The sequence below is a fragment of the Panthera onca genome, chromosome A1 (assembly GCF_046562875.1).
Source record: "Panthera onca isolate mPanOnc1 chromosome A1, mPanOnc1 haplotype 2, whole genome shotgun sequence".
In the NCBI taxonomy this organism is placed as follows: domain Eukaryota; kingdom Metazoa; phylum Chordata; class Mammalia; order Carnivora; family Felidae; genus Panthera; species Panthera onca.
In genome coordinates, this window is record NC_138339.1 from 63,490,178 (window position 1) to 63,504,520 (window position 14,343).

Genomic DNA, 14,343 nt, shown 5'->3' on the forward strand with positions numbered 1-14,343 from the left:
AGCGCAACCTCAAAGGGAAGAAGAGGGGCGTTTTAGAACCTCCCATCAATGTACTGCTCCACCCACCCTTCACTCTCAGGGTTCCAGACACGGGGGCCTATTTCCTTCCAAGAACAAGTCCATACCTTCCTACCACGGGACCTTTGCACAGCAATTCTGTCTGCCTGGTAACCCCTCCCCTCCCTGCTTAGTTCAGATTTCATCTCCGGCCTCATTTTTTTTTTTTTTTTAACGTTTATTTATTTTTGAGACAGAGAGAGACAGAGCATGAACGGGGGAGGGGCAGAGAGAGAGGGAGACACAGAATCAGAAGCAGGCTCCAGGCTCTGAGCCATCAGCCCAGAGCCCGACGCGGGGCTCGAACTCATGGACCGTGAGATCGTGACCTGAGCTGAAGTTGGACGCTCAACCGACTGAGCCACCCAGGCGCCCCTCCGGCCTCATTTTTGCAGAGAAGCCTTTCCTGACCACCGTCCTCCCGAGACACGGGAAGGAGAGGTGCCTGAAACGTGACTCAGCATTGGGTAACTCCATTCCCTTCAAGCCTGGTCACTGACTGTCCACCTCTCATCTTGTATGGTTTACTATGTTGGGACTCTCCAGCAGTAACTCTAATCCTCAAACAGACAGACTTTGGATCTGGTTCATGGATTCTTGGTGTATCATGCTGGGCTGCCCCAGCAGTCAAAACAGAGGAAAGAGACAGACCCTGATTTCAGGCAGGGTCCCAGCTCTGAATACTTGTGTGTTTCTGGCCAAGTTGCTTTTACCATCTGTGTTCATTTATTCACTTGGAATAGGTGGGATCGTCAGTCCACAAACCCGGGTATGGGATAAATATAAATTTCTCTATCATGCCGCACTGAATTCAGTTTCTCTTTGGAACCTCCATTTGGCTGGAGTAGGTAGCAGCTCATTTGCAGAGACCCTTTCCCCAGAGACCGTATCTGTGCTCGGTGTGCAAAGGTGATGGGAGAAAGGCCACCTGGTCTTTGATGTCACCTGTCGGTGGCATTTATCTTTCTGAGTCACTGGTCAATGCAGGTCTCCATGGAGCTGTCCCTATTTCCTGTCTGCAACCTGTCTCGGGTCAAGTGACTCTGTTATTTTTATGACATTCTGGGTTTCACAGGAAACGTGGCATTATTTTTGGTGCCCCACAGGATTGTGGGAAGCTCTAAGAAGTATCTGAGCCTCTGACCACCTAGACGTGCCACGTGGCCACTTCTGCTTTTTTGGGCCTTCCTGCCTCCCCGGGGCTGCCTCTTCTCTTCTGCTCAGAGACCCCACACACCAGCCCTCTGGGGCTTTGCCCCTGCCCCACACCCGGCCCCAGGAGCTGAGGGTGCAGGCCTCCCACAGGAGCGTGGGCACCGTCCTCACTCTCCCTCCCAGCCCTTTCCGCATGACTCCCGGGAACATTCTTCTATCTGCAGAGGAGGGGGGGATGCCGTGCTTTGCTCACGATGCCTGCCTCCAAATGTTTTTGGCTAAGCCATGAGTTCTTTCGGCTCTTCTGAGAATCTGGTCTCGGAAGCTCGAAAGCCAAGGAACACTCCTGAGCCAGCGTGATAAGGGACACCGGAGGGTGTGGAGGCCCAGGGGAAGGGCCCCATCTGGGCCGACTGTCCAGGAGGGGTGGGCCCGGGAGGCCAGAGCTAAGCTGAGATGTGAGTGCGGTTACATAAGCAAGGGCAGGGCAGCTCGGCCGCGAGAAGAGCCTGTTCAAAGGTGGGAGGTATGGAGGCGGGCCTCTGGGTGGCTGCCGTGTGTGAGAAGGGAAGGCAGATTGTGTCTCCAGGAGCAGCTACAGATAAGGTTGGAGAAATAAGCAGGGATCTGGTAACAAAAGGTCTTGGATGTCAGGCCCAGGCGTTCGGATTTTATCTGCGGGAAATGTAGATCCATGGGAGGGTTTTTAAGTATGCGGTGATGTGGCCGGCTTCGCACTTTCGAATGTTCTCTCTGGGCCAAGGCGGAAGGCGGGCTGGAGGCAGCACACTAGTGAGGAACCTGCTGCCACCACCTGGGCGTGGAAAGACAGGAATGTGGTGAGAAGATGGAGATGGGGTGCAGGGGGCTGACTCCCAAGAGACCAGAGGGCAAAGCCATCTGGGCTTGATACCCGAGGGGACGTGGAGGCACCAAAGCTAAGAGTCTAGGACAACCCTGTGGCCTCAGAGGGTAGCATTTACTGAGCTGGCAGGGTGGCGGCCCCAAGAGAAAAAGGTTGGAGGGGAGGCAGTGGTTGGTTTGGTCTGAAGTCCAGGATTACGCAGATAATGGCCCTGCGGGTGGTCCAGTTCTGAACCTCAGCAGAAGACTTTGGAGTAGGGCGCCTGGGTGGCTCAGTCGGTTGGGCGGCCGACTTCGGCTCAGGTCACGATCTCGCGGTCCGTGAGTTCGAGCCCCGCGTCGGGCTCTGTGCTGACAGCTCGGAGCCTGGAGCCTGTTTCCGATTCTGTGTCTCCCTCTCTCTGACCCTCCCCCGTTCATGCTCTGTCTCTCTCTGTCTCGAAAATAAATAAACGTTAAAAAAAAAAAAATTAAAAAAAAAAAAAAAGAAGACTTTGGAGCAGAAAAGCCCACATCAGGAGTATGTGAGAGAGGCAGCCTCAGGACTCCAGTACTTTCTAAGAGTTACTGTGGGCTGTGGTCAGCTGGGATGTTCCAACAGCAGATGACTTTGCAGTGCAGGCGACTGGGACCCGAAGGCATACGAGACATCAGGACTCATTGAGGAAGAGAGGTCAAGGGCTGCTCCCGGGGCCTCAGCTATCCCATCAGCGACCCGGATGTAGCTTGCTGTACCCTGCTCTGGACTTTTGGTCTTTATGCTAATCCCTCTTGCCAGCAGATGCCTGCTGCCTCCTAAATTTCCCTGTTTCGGAGAAAGAGACCAGTTTTCCAGGAAACGAGACATTTCCCCCAGTTTAGCCAGCGTGTTGGCATTGGTACTTGAGATGACATTTATTCGTCATCCCAGTGTGAACAGAGTGTGGTGTGCCTAGCAGCATTTTAGTGGCACCGTAAAGCATTCGGGAGGCAACAGGGCTCCAAGGAAAGAGGATAGCCTTCGAGGCCAAACAGACCCGAATCCTGGCCTTTCTGTGAATGTTGAGTAGGCCGCTTGCCCTCTCTGAATGTCCCTTTTAGCGTCTCTGAAACAGTCAAGGGCTGCAAGTGTCCAGGGAGACGATTCTTGGGGAGTGGCGAGCAGTTCCTGGCACACGGTAGCCTCTCCTTCACCACGTTAGCACCCCTGCCTCCCCACTCAACCTTACTCCCCTTGAGGGGACGTCGCCGTCTTCAAGAACAACCCCAGGATGCGGCGCCTGGGTGGCTCAGTCAGTTGAGCCTCCGACGCTTGGTTTTGGCTCAGGTCATGATCTCACAGTTGGTGGGTTCAAGCCCCGCATGGGGCTCTGTGCCGACGGCGCTGAGCCTGCTTGAGGTTCTCTTTCTTCCCCTTCTTTCTCCGCCCCTGCCCAGCTTGTGCTCTCTCTCAGAATATATCAATAAGCTTTAAAAAAAATGTTTTCAGGAACAACCCAGGAGAAGACCCAGTCCAACCCCATGAAATGAAATGCCGGTGGTAGAATTTCACGCAGACGCTGAGGGGCACGGGGGTTTGAGGTGACAAGAGTAGGGAAAATAGTTGGTTTGGTTAATATATGCTTACAGCTTAGATCCACTCTGTTCACATCGGGCTATCCCAATGAATAGAGTCGTAACTGGGAAGCAAGAGAGTGATTAAAAAAAAAAAAATAAAAGTCTTGAAAGCCACCTGTGTCTTGTTAGAGTTCAAGCTAGCAGAAATAGAGCCTCCCTCGCCCTCAGATGCCTCTGTTCTCCTGCTCGTTAGCCTGGCAGAGCTGTGAGTAAGCTCAGAGCCCGCTTGCGGGGGGGGGGGGGGGGGGGGGGGGGGGGAGTGGCTCTGCCTGGTGTGCCCGATGAGTCACTGCCACCTGCCCTGGTCCCCTGCCTGCCAGGTGGCCACTATCTTTGGACATTTTTGTTTTCCTTTGTGGGGAAGGATAATTATGGCCTCCATGCCCTGTGGCTTGATCCATTCTGCCTGCCCAGACAGGGGCAGAGATCCTTCACAAAACCTTCTTTTTTTTTTTTTTTAAGGGAAACCGGGGGTGGCAGGGGAGGGGGGGGGAACTTGAGTATGTCTGAGGTGTGCAGAAGCACCGGTGGCACAAGCGTAGGACCCTTTCGGGATTTGCAAGATGCTTAACTGTGCCCCACCAGTTACCGCCGAATGCAGTTGGTATGCAAAGTGGCTTAATTGACCTACAGGTTGGTTGAGTTTTAAAACCCGGTACCGATGCAAGAGAGAGGAAAACAGATCTGACAGATCCAGGATGAGGCTGTGTGGTTTACGCAAACACGGACAAAAAACATCCGGGGACAGAATGGCCTCACGTGGAAAATGGCCTGGTGATTAGACAGATAAATGGATGGACGGATGGATGGATGGGTGTTAGCTGAGAGGGAGCAAGGGGAAAAGCAGCCCCCAGGAGCTTTTGGATTATGTATGTAGAACGCAACACCCTGGGCGTACGGAAGGTGTTCTAGACGGGCGCTGGACACTGACAAGTCAACCCAGGACTGGAGAGAATGTGTCGATTCTTTCTAAAGAGTTACTCCACACCTGGATGTGGCGGAGTTGGCTGTAGAAGGCATCAGTTGAGCTGGGTCACGATGGAAAACATTTGTGCACGAAGTCTGTAGTTGTTAGGTTCTGAGCGTGCACTGAACCATCATATTCCTGGCTTTGAATTGCCACCCCAGGAAGGAACCTTGGGTGCATTATTTAACCTCTCTGGATCTCGGTTTCCTCATGTACGAATGAATGCCTGTTTCATGGAGAGGATGGAATGAGGTAATATAGTTATGGCACATAGTTAGAACTTGGTCCCTGGTCGGGATTACACTTGCGTGTATTACTTTTTTCAACCTACTTTAATCGTCGGGGAACATCATGCCAGGTCCCTGCTAGACACTAAGGAGATAGACTTCTTTGTTTCATTTTACAAATGTTTGCTGAGCACCTACTGGCTGCCTGGCAGACACTGCTAAGTCCTGGAGGTTGGACTTAGGGGGAAACAGACAAGACCCCTGCCCACAAGGTGCCTCTAGCCTGGCAAGGAAGACGGGCATTCAAATAATTAATGTACTTAGCATGGACAGGTCTGTGATGAGCCAGCCCAATGGGCTGGACACAAAGAGTATCAAGGCCTCTGCAAATGGGAAAACTGAAGCACAGAAAAGTGAGACATGCCCAGGTCCCCTCACCCCGTGGGTGGCGAGAGCCTCAACTGGAACACAGACCAGCCTGACTCCAAAGTCCACATCCTTCTCAACAATGCACAGCGGTGGCTGTGTGTTCCAAGCTTCTGGACGAAGACATCAGGCTGGGCAGAGTTGAGAAAACGCACAGACACAGAGGGAGTCATTTTTCAGAGTCTCCGATTTGGGAAAGATGCAATTTCTGGGATCCAGAGGAGAGGATTTGAGAAGAGTCAGCGCCTGCTGCCCCCCGAGAGATGCTGGGTGATTCTCGGTGGATGGATGTGGGTCTACGGGAGGACGTGTGCGTCTATGCCTAGTTCTGTGAACGTGTGATGTGTGTGTATTTCTGCCCCGGTCTGTGTGTTTGTATGCCGTCTGCACGTAGAGGGGAGGCAGGCCGCTGTGCCTGTCCGTGCGTGTGTCTGTTGTTCCGTCCATACATTTCTGTGTGTGGCTCTATTTATATGTGTGTTTCCATATGTCTACGTGTGTGAGTGTCTGTGCTAGTGACCCTGTCGGAGTTGGGGGGGTGGGTAGATTCGTGTGTGTCTGTGTCTGTGTATTTGTATTTGTGCCTGTGTGTGTGTGTGTGTGTGTGTGTGTGTGTGTCAGTGTCCGTGAGGGTCTGTGTGTGTGTGTGCCTGGGTGGGGGATGGTGTGGTGTGGCCCGCCTCCCACCCCCGCCCCCCCCCCAATGTTTCGGTGGCGCTGATCTAACTTGTCCTGCAGAACTGGGGAAATGACAACGTCAGTACGTCTAGCCTTATCTCCCAGGCTGCCGCTCTGTCAGAGGAAATGAGGTTTGCTTGGCACATCTACTCTTTATGATGTCATTTTGGCTGTGATCTGCGTGTCCTGCTCCCCTAGGTATTTGTCTTTTGATCGCCTAATGAATACCTGCCAACGTAGAGATGAAGAGAGCACACATTTTGGAGGAGTTTTTTTCAAGAATTTTTTTTTTTTTTTAAAGCATGTTAGCTGTCCATCTCTTTGCTGTGGACTTGGAAACCACGGTAAAGGGTTTAGAGCTCTGCCTTTGAAATGCTAAGACTTCGGCTCAAGTCTTCAGTTGGCCCTTTCAAAAGCTGTGTGACCTTGGAGGGGACACTGTGCGTCTCGGAGCCACAGCTCTTTTCCTGCTAGCTTCAGAAAGTTCTTTGGAGGGGCAAATATAATAACAGAAGACTACGCTCTCAGAAATCCACAGAGTCCTTAGATGGCATGATGTCAAGGCAGAAAGGCCCAGCAAGAGGCCTCTGGGCTCAGAGGTCAGGCAGACTCTGGGCTTGGGTCCTGGCTCCCTTCTTTTCCCAGTGTATGCCATTGAGCAAGTGATCTGAGCCTCAGATCGCTTCTGTGATAAATAGGATATTGCATCTAAAGCACTCAGCCCACTGCTGGCCAGCGTGAGGACCCCCAAAATGAGAGCTGTCAATATTTTTAATAATATAGGAAAGGTGATAACAGTAGTTAACATTTGTCCCCTTTCAGACTTGCAGTGAGTATAAGCAAGATAAAGACTTTGGAAGTGCAGGGCAAAGTGGGAAATGGGCAGTGTGATGGGAGTGATTTACTATTATTTGTTTTTACTATTTCAAGATGCAGCATCGGCAGAGTGTTCTTGGCATCACCACACTCTTGGCAAGTGCTTCGCGTTTCATCTAGAACTCAGAGACCGTTCTAGTTACACAGAAGGCTGAGAACAAGACGGCCTCCAGCCCAGAGAGGTCTGGGCTGACTGCCGGGGGCTGACTTCCCCAGGACTCATCCCCAGCCCCTCCAACTGCACCCCTTCTGGAAGATTGCCTCACTCCAGCCTCAACACCCCCCTTGCCTTGGAAGATGCTCTTCCTTCCCCCTGGAATATTCCTCATCACTGTTCTATGCCCTAGATCACCTGGGCTGGGATCCAGGTGCCTCTGCCTGAGCTAAGTCCCTGCTCTGTGCCCCCAGGGCACCGTGGATTCGCCCAACCATGCATGACATCCAGGACACTGGAATGCCCTGCTCTCTGTCTGGCTGCCTCCCGGCCGGTACCCTCCAGGAGGGCAGGGACAGGGACCACGAAACCCTCAGTGGATGTTTGCAGAGTGGACACATGGAGATTGGCTGGCTCCTCTCATTTTCTGCCCCTACCTCCCTCAGAGGCAATACCTTCAGATGGCAATATATTCATTTCATCTGGACCCACTTCTGACAGCCATTTTGTTCAGTAACAGAGATGCTGGAATGATGTGCCTGTTGATTTTTTTGGGGGGTTTGGGTTTGCTTTTGAAACCGATGGGTTTGCTTTTGAAACCGATGGGTTTATTTCCTCTGGACTGCTTGTCTCAAATAATGGTGCCACGCAGACCAGAGGACGAAAGATTCCCAAGTGTTTGACCTGCTTCAGCCTATGTTTTGGGGCTAACATGTGGGTTTTCTGTAGTGACCGTGGAGCTCTTGCCAGAGCTGGGCTCCCAGGACAGATGTTGGAATGCTCTGCAATTTCAGATGAGTCTTTTCATGGTCAGGTGGGCATCATTCAAGGAGAGATGTATAGTCTATCTGCCTGATGAGGTGTGAGCCTCACAGTGCGAGCCTTTCTCTCACCTAATAACCACCTGGCACACCCAGTTGGCATTCTGGCACTTGGGCCACCTCATGGTGCAGAGCAGGGGTCACCAAATGACACCCCTCAAGCCAAATCTAGCCCACAACCTGTTTTTGTAAATAAAGTTTTATCGGAACACAGCCATGCCCATTCATTTACCATTCAAGGTCTATGGCTGCTTTCAAACTACAAGGGCAGAATTGAGTAATTACAACAGAGACCGTAAGGCTTGCAAGGACTAAAAAATTTTCTGTCTGGACCTTTATCGGAACACCAGATTAAAGAAGAATCTGGTTGAGCTAAATCAGTAACCCTGAGTATCATCCCATCTCCTTGCTCTCCCTCAGCCCTGACATTGGGCTGATCGCCGAGACCAGATTATTTGCCCCACTATATCATACATTTTCCACCCATCTCTTCCTCAAGTGCCACTGCCTTGGCTTAGCTCTGTCCCCACCCCTCTTGGCTGTCACCAGGGCCACCATGAGCCTGTAAGGTGTTTGGGTGAATTAGATAAAGATGTCTTCTCTGGGTAGCTGCAGCTCTATGATATGCATGGTGAGCAATAGGAGTGCTTCTGTGCAGGGAAAAAGCCACCTAAGCCTATTGATTATACCTAATCAATTACAGCTCTCATACCTACTGATTGTATCTATTGATTATACATTCTCCTCACCTCCTTATCCAGGTAGCCCTTCACACTAGAGCTAGAGTGATCCTTCTAGCAAGCTGCATTCCTCGCCTGCTCAACTCCTCCATACCACTCCCCACCCCCATCCTCACGACAGAGCCCATGTGCATGACATTCAAGCCTGTCATCGTCCGGTCTTTGTCAGTCTCCCAGCCCCATGCATGTCTCACCACCTGCTCGGCCTACCGCACACCTGAGCACTGTCATACAATTCGAAGTACCCTTGACTTAGACCCCCATGCTGTTCATACTTTGGGGACTGGCACAGTCATGTCCTTCATGACCTACTCTATTTGTCCTTGTATCCATCTGAAAAATGCCTCATCTTCCTTCAGGTCCACTGCAGGCATCTCAAATGTCTTCACACACTGTGGTTCACAATGTATGTACAGATCCGAAAATCAGGGTAGTGGATCTTGACCAGTTTGAAAGATGCTCCAGACTAGAAAAGAAAGGTGCACCGCCCTTTGTCAGGTGCCCTCATGGCGTAGGATGAACATCACGGGCTCTGGGGCCACACTGCCTGGGGTCAAGTCTGGCTCCACAGTTTATTAGCAAATGATCTTGGGAAGAGATTTAATCACTGTGCCTCAGTTTCCTCATCTGGAAAACAAGGATAACGGCAGCACTTTCTTCAGAGCTTGTTGTGAAAATAAAGTGAATATATTAATACAGCCGTGTAAATTGTACACACAGCTTAGAAAGATGCCCTGCAACAGGGCAAGTGCTATAAACTGTGTTCGGCTGGTGCGTGCATGCTTGCACACGCGTGTGTGCACGTGTGTGTGTGACTGGTTTTTGCTGAGTGCTAACTGAAAGCTGCCTCTTAGGCTGGAATCTGTTCTGATCCTTATTAAAGCAATTATTCGACTATATTAGGATTTTTAACAATTTTTTAGTGTTTATATATTTTGAGAGAGGGCACAAGCATTGGAGGGGCAGAGAGAGAGAGAGAGGGAGAGAGAGAATCCCAAGCAGGCTCCATGCTGTCAGTGCAGAGCCCTAAGCAGGCTCACGAATTGTGAGATCATGACCTGAGCCAAAATCAAGAGTCAGACGTTTAACCGACTGAGCCACCCGGGCGCCCCATATATTACGATTTTTAAAAATTTTGCTTTCCTGTCTCCTTTACTAAACAGTGAACTCCTGGAGGGCAGCAAGTATGTCTTGTTATCTGCGTTCTAAGCATCCAGCACTGTGCTTGGTTGATTTTTGTAATAAATGAGGAAAGCAGGCCTAGATCCTGAAACTGAACCACCACCACGGGGTCTCCTTCCTACAATCGCAGGGGCCAGAATCCTCCTGCCCCTCCCACCCCCCACCCCCACCTTCTCCTGTGAGAAACGTGCCCAGCTTGGACGGGATTTGGGTGACTCTCTCGGGCTCTCTGTTCTCCACGATGAGGTGAGAATAGGTGACCACATCTGACTGTCAGCGAGAAGGGAGGAGGGCATAAGGGACCCTCGAGCGAGAAACGGAGCTTCCAAACTGATTCCGAGGAAAATGGAAACTCCAGCTGACCTAACAGATTTCTATAATGAGAGAAAACCAATTTAAATGCAAATAGCCCAAAGCATAGTTGGGGAAAGGCATCGCACTGCAGAGAAAGGCTGGGGAAAACAAACAGAGCCCTCATCACGAGGCCAGTTCACTGCCGGACGGGAGGGCTGCTTTATCCATTTAGGATTAAAGTCTAAACTAGTGACAAAGAGTCACATGCGTCGCTGGCAGCCTTCCCTGCTGCTTCATGGTGCCGACTGAGAAATGGGCGTCCCTAAGGGAGCCGGTCATCAGCCACTACCACTTAGGGAGCCGCTGTCAGATATCCGTTGCTCTGCAGAACATAGAGAACAAAAGATGCCGCAGAGACGGGCACTGCCTCTGAGGGGCTCACAGCCTAGGGGAAAGGTTAGAACTTGGAGTCGATTCTGGCACCACAATAGGTACTAACGTTTTACTGAGCATTTGCTATGTACCGCCCCCCCTCCCCCCACCGTCTGAATGTTGTATGTGATGGTAATTCGTCAGATTCTCACAGTGACCCTGTGAAGTGGGGTCTATTATTATTCCCATTTGACAGACAAGGAAACTGAAGTTCTCAGAGGCAAAGAACTTGCTCCTGTGTGTTGGAATTCAGACCCAGACAGAATGGCTCCGGGGCTCTGGCCCCTACTCATCCCGTGGATGCACTCGTGCATGAGCAGCGGTGCCCAAGTCAGGATGCCCTGGGACAGAGTTGACCACTGGCTTTGGCCTGGAGCCAAAGTGTGGAGGCTTCAAAGTGTGGATTGCCCTGCCACTCACTGTGTGATCTTGGGGGACACTTTCCCTCTCTGGGCCTCATTTATTGAAATAAAAGGAAGGCGGTGGCCAAAAATAATTTTAGGCCATAAAATTATATTATTCTAGGACTCCAGCTGCCCTCAAGAAAAGCCATTTGGGGCGCCTGGGTGGCTCAGTCGGTTAAGCGTCTGACTTCGGCTCAGGTCACGATATCTCGCGGTCCGTGAGTTCGAGCCCCGCGTCAGGCTCTGGGCTGATGGCTCAGAGCCTGGAGCCTGCTTCCGATTCTGTGTCTCCCTCTCTCTCTGCCCCTCCCCCGTTCATGCTCTGTCTCTCTCTGTCTCAAAAATAAATAAACGTTAAAAAAAAAAATTAAAAAAAAAAAAAGAATAGCCATTGCCTGGTTGATAAAAACACCTCCTCTGTCTTCCTTCATGCGCCCCCAACCCCCACCCCGGCCCTCTACCCATGCTGGCCCATAGCTGTTGCAAGGGACCACTTTAATTTCCTCTTCTGGTTTCATAATTCAAGGGCAACACCATCTGCTACATTAAGTCCACGTTCCCTGCTAGCCTCCTTCTCAAAACAAGAGATGGATAAAGGCTTCATCCGGTTTATTCCACGGATAGAGCAAGAGCCGGCAAAACCAAGTGGGGATGGCTTTGGCCTTGAAAGCTGTATTAGTCCCCTGATCTTCTGGTGGGGCCCCAGAGCCCGTTCTGTCACCCTCACCACCTACCGCAGCCAAATCGTGGTGGTGATGATGACGACGGTGACGACGATGTGTGACCTTTACCAAGGCTCTTCTGAGTCAGGCAGGCATTTTCTTATTTCTTTCTTTTCTTTTCTTTTTTTTTTTTTTTTTTTTTTTGTGGATTCATTTATTTCATCCCTGTGACATCCCTACAAGGAAAGGGCTAAAAATAATGGCCCCACTTTACAGATGCAGAAACTGAGGCCCGGCGGGGGGGCTTAAGAAATTTGCCAAAGGCCGTGCAGCCCGCAAACAGCAGAGGCTGAGTTGAACTGGCCGGGGAAATTGTCACCTCCACACTGAGATGGCCGGCCTGAGAGGATCCAGGCTCCCGGCTCCCGTTCTGACCTCTGACATTTGGGGCGTCCGGGGCACTCTCCTTTACTAAACGTTCAGGTGACACGTGTTTACTGAGCAGCCCGCAGCGTGCCAGGCGCTGCTGTCCGTGCTGGGAAGCAGCAGAGAACAAGGCCCGCGGGGGTCCTCTCTCGCGGGGCTGAGCGTCTAGTATAAGCACAGACTAACACGATCATTGCAGGTGATGATAAAATGCCACAGAGAAAATACAGTAGGGGGCATGAGGAAGGAATGGGTGATGGTCAGGGAGGCCTCCCGGAGGAGGGGGCCTCTGAGCGGAGATGTGGCCATGCAGTCGTGCCGCGGGTTTCTTAGCCTCAGCACCGTGGCCGTGTGGCCTTAGTAAGTGTTATGGAGCCTGTGGTGTGCGTGGGCGGCTGTTCAGCAGCGTCTCTGGCCCCACCCACCAGATGCCAGTAGCAGCCCCTCTCTGGTGGGACCTTGCGAAATGTCCCTGAAGGGCAAAATCAACCCCCGGGTGAGAATCTCTGAGTCATGAGCTCAGCAAAGCAACGGCACTGGGTGGAAAGAATGGCAAAAGGCAGGCAGGCCGTGTGCTTGGCAAACAGGAAGGAGACTGGTTTGACTGGGGGGCGGGGGGGCCAGGGCAAGGATGGCAGGATCTTCGTGGCTCTTTAAAGCTCTCTAGGGAGCACTCAGCCCAGAGTTTCTGGTCTGCACCAGGCTCTGTACCGGCTGGGCCCGAGGACACGGTGCATGCTCCAAGGTGATCACCGTCGGGGCGGCTGGACAAGACACTGGGGTCCGGGAAGGCAGCTGTCGGCGTGGGGCTGCCCACGGTAACAATATTCTGGTCAGAAGGCAAGCAGAGAGCTTCTCCGAAGGCAGTGACCGCAGGGCAGGAGCTCTGGGCCACTTCTTGAGGAGGACGTAAGGACGACCGAGGCCTTCACCTTCTCAGCATCCCAGCCCTTCCGTCTTGCAACAGCAACCATCCCGCCCCCATGCCCCACAGCACACAATCTTCGTGGAATTTCTAATCACGGTACCCCCGCCCCCACCCCCAGCCTAGCCAGGGGGCTGGCATGAGACCCAAGCTTGGCTATCAGATTCTTTCTTCCTGGAATTAGAATACTGGGCAGCGAATGGCTGGAGTCCATTTTTCTAATGAAAACAGAACAAGGCACGTTCTTTTGTTCTGGCATTATTTTCTACTCTCTCAACAACCTAAGAAACAATGGTTTCTCCCCCTTCCAAGGGCTGGTTTCTCAGCTTTTCCTTCTCATGCTCTTTCAATATATATCCATTTAGTTCACCACAGTGGGTTTCCGATGCTTGAAGCCCCAATTAAAATAGAACGAGTGCAATGTGGACAGGGAAAAGAGAGTGTTGATTTCTGATTCACTGCACTCACCGCTTTATATTAAATAAGCTGTATGTCTCTCTCTCTCCTAGCAACCAGGAGCCTCTCCAGGGCCGAGAGAAGAGAAGGCTTTTCCTCATGGCGCTCAGCTCAGGGCTGGCTTCTCCTTTGCACTCACCAGGGTTTGTAACTACTCATTTCTTTGTAGGATAATTTGCTTCATGCCATCCCCCACACCATGCCGGAAGCCCCATGAAGACAGAGTGCATGGAACCTGCCCTCGTAAGGGGACCAAACTTCCTGGTTTGCCTTTGTCCTGGGGGTTTCCTGGAACACAGACTTCCAGTGCCAAAACCAGGAAAATCCCCAGCAAGTCAAGACAGTGCCCCCCACACCCCAGCCCACCAGGGCCTGGCAGATAAGAAGGCTTCGGGCACCATTTGTCCCTGACATTCAAGAAATGTCTGTCGGAAAGAACCCTAGAGTCAGCCCAGCAGAAGGCGTGTTCTTTCATTCAGCATTTCTTCACGCCTACTGTGTGCCCAGGAACCAGCTTGTCAGAACCAAGGGGATCAAGGAAGGGTGTCCCGGCAGCCAGGACTGCAAACGTAAACTGGAACTCGACTGGAGAGGGTCTTGAATATTGGGCTCAGAAATCTGGTATGCTGTGCAGGTGCAGCAGATCCTGGCTGACTTAGAGGCAGGGAGGAGACGTGAAAACAGGAATAATTTAGGGGTGATGCTTCAGCGGCTCCCCCTCCAGGCTCTCCGGGAAAGGAAACATCTGCAGGGGCTGCTGAATGGAGGGACGGAGCCCGAAGTCAGGGAGCTGTTTGCTCGTTTCTTCCTAGGGTCTAGGCTAGGCAGAGAGGGGTTTTGGCTACCTCCTTTCTCAACTCCAGCACAGCCATCTGCTCGACTCAACAAGCAGAAAATCCACCCCCAGGAAACGTGAATTTATTTGTGGGTATGTGATGAATCCCACAGCTCGGCTCCTTGTGGAGATCCAGCAGCCCAGACCATGCCTCGAGGCTGGGTGG

At 51.8% G+C, this 14,343-nt stretch overlaps 1 long non-coding RNA gene across 2 annotated transcripts in view; it reads left to right on the plus strand.

The window, feature by feature from the left end:
• LOC144616380 (uncharacterized) overlaps nucleotides 1–8,034 on the plus strand; it is a 121,749-nt gene extending 113,715 nt beyond the window's left edge. For both annotated transcript variants that reach the window (XR_014138060.1, XR_014138061.1), the window contains one exon: nucleotides 6,901–8,034. This is a non-coding gene — a long non-coding RNA (uncharacterized LOC144616380). The remainder of the gene's footprint in view (nucleotides 1–6,900) is intronic.
• The last annotated feature ends 6,309 nt before the right edge of the window (nucleotides 8,035–14,343 follow it).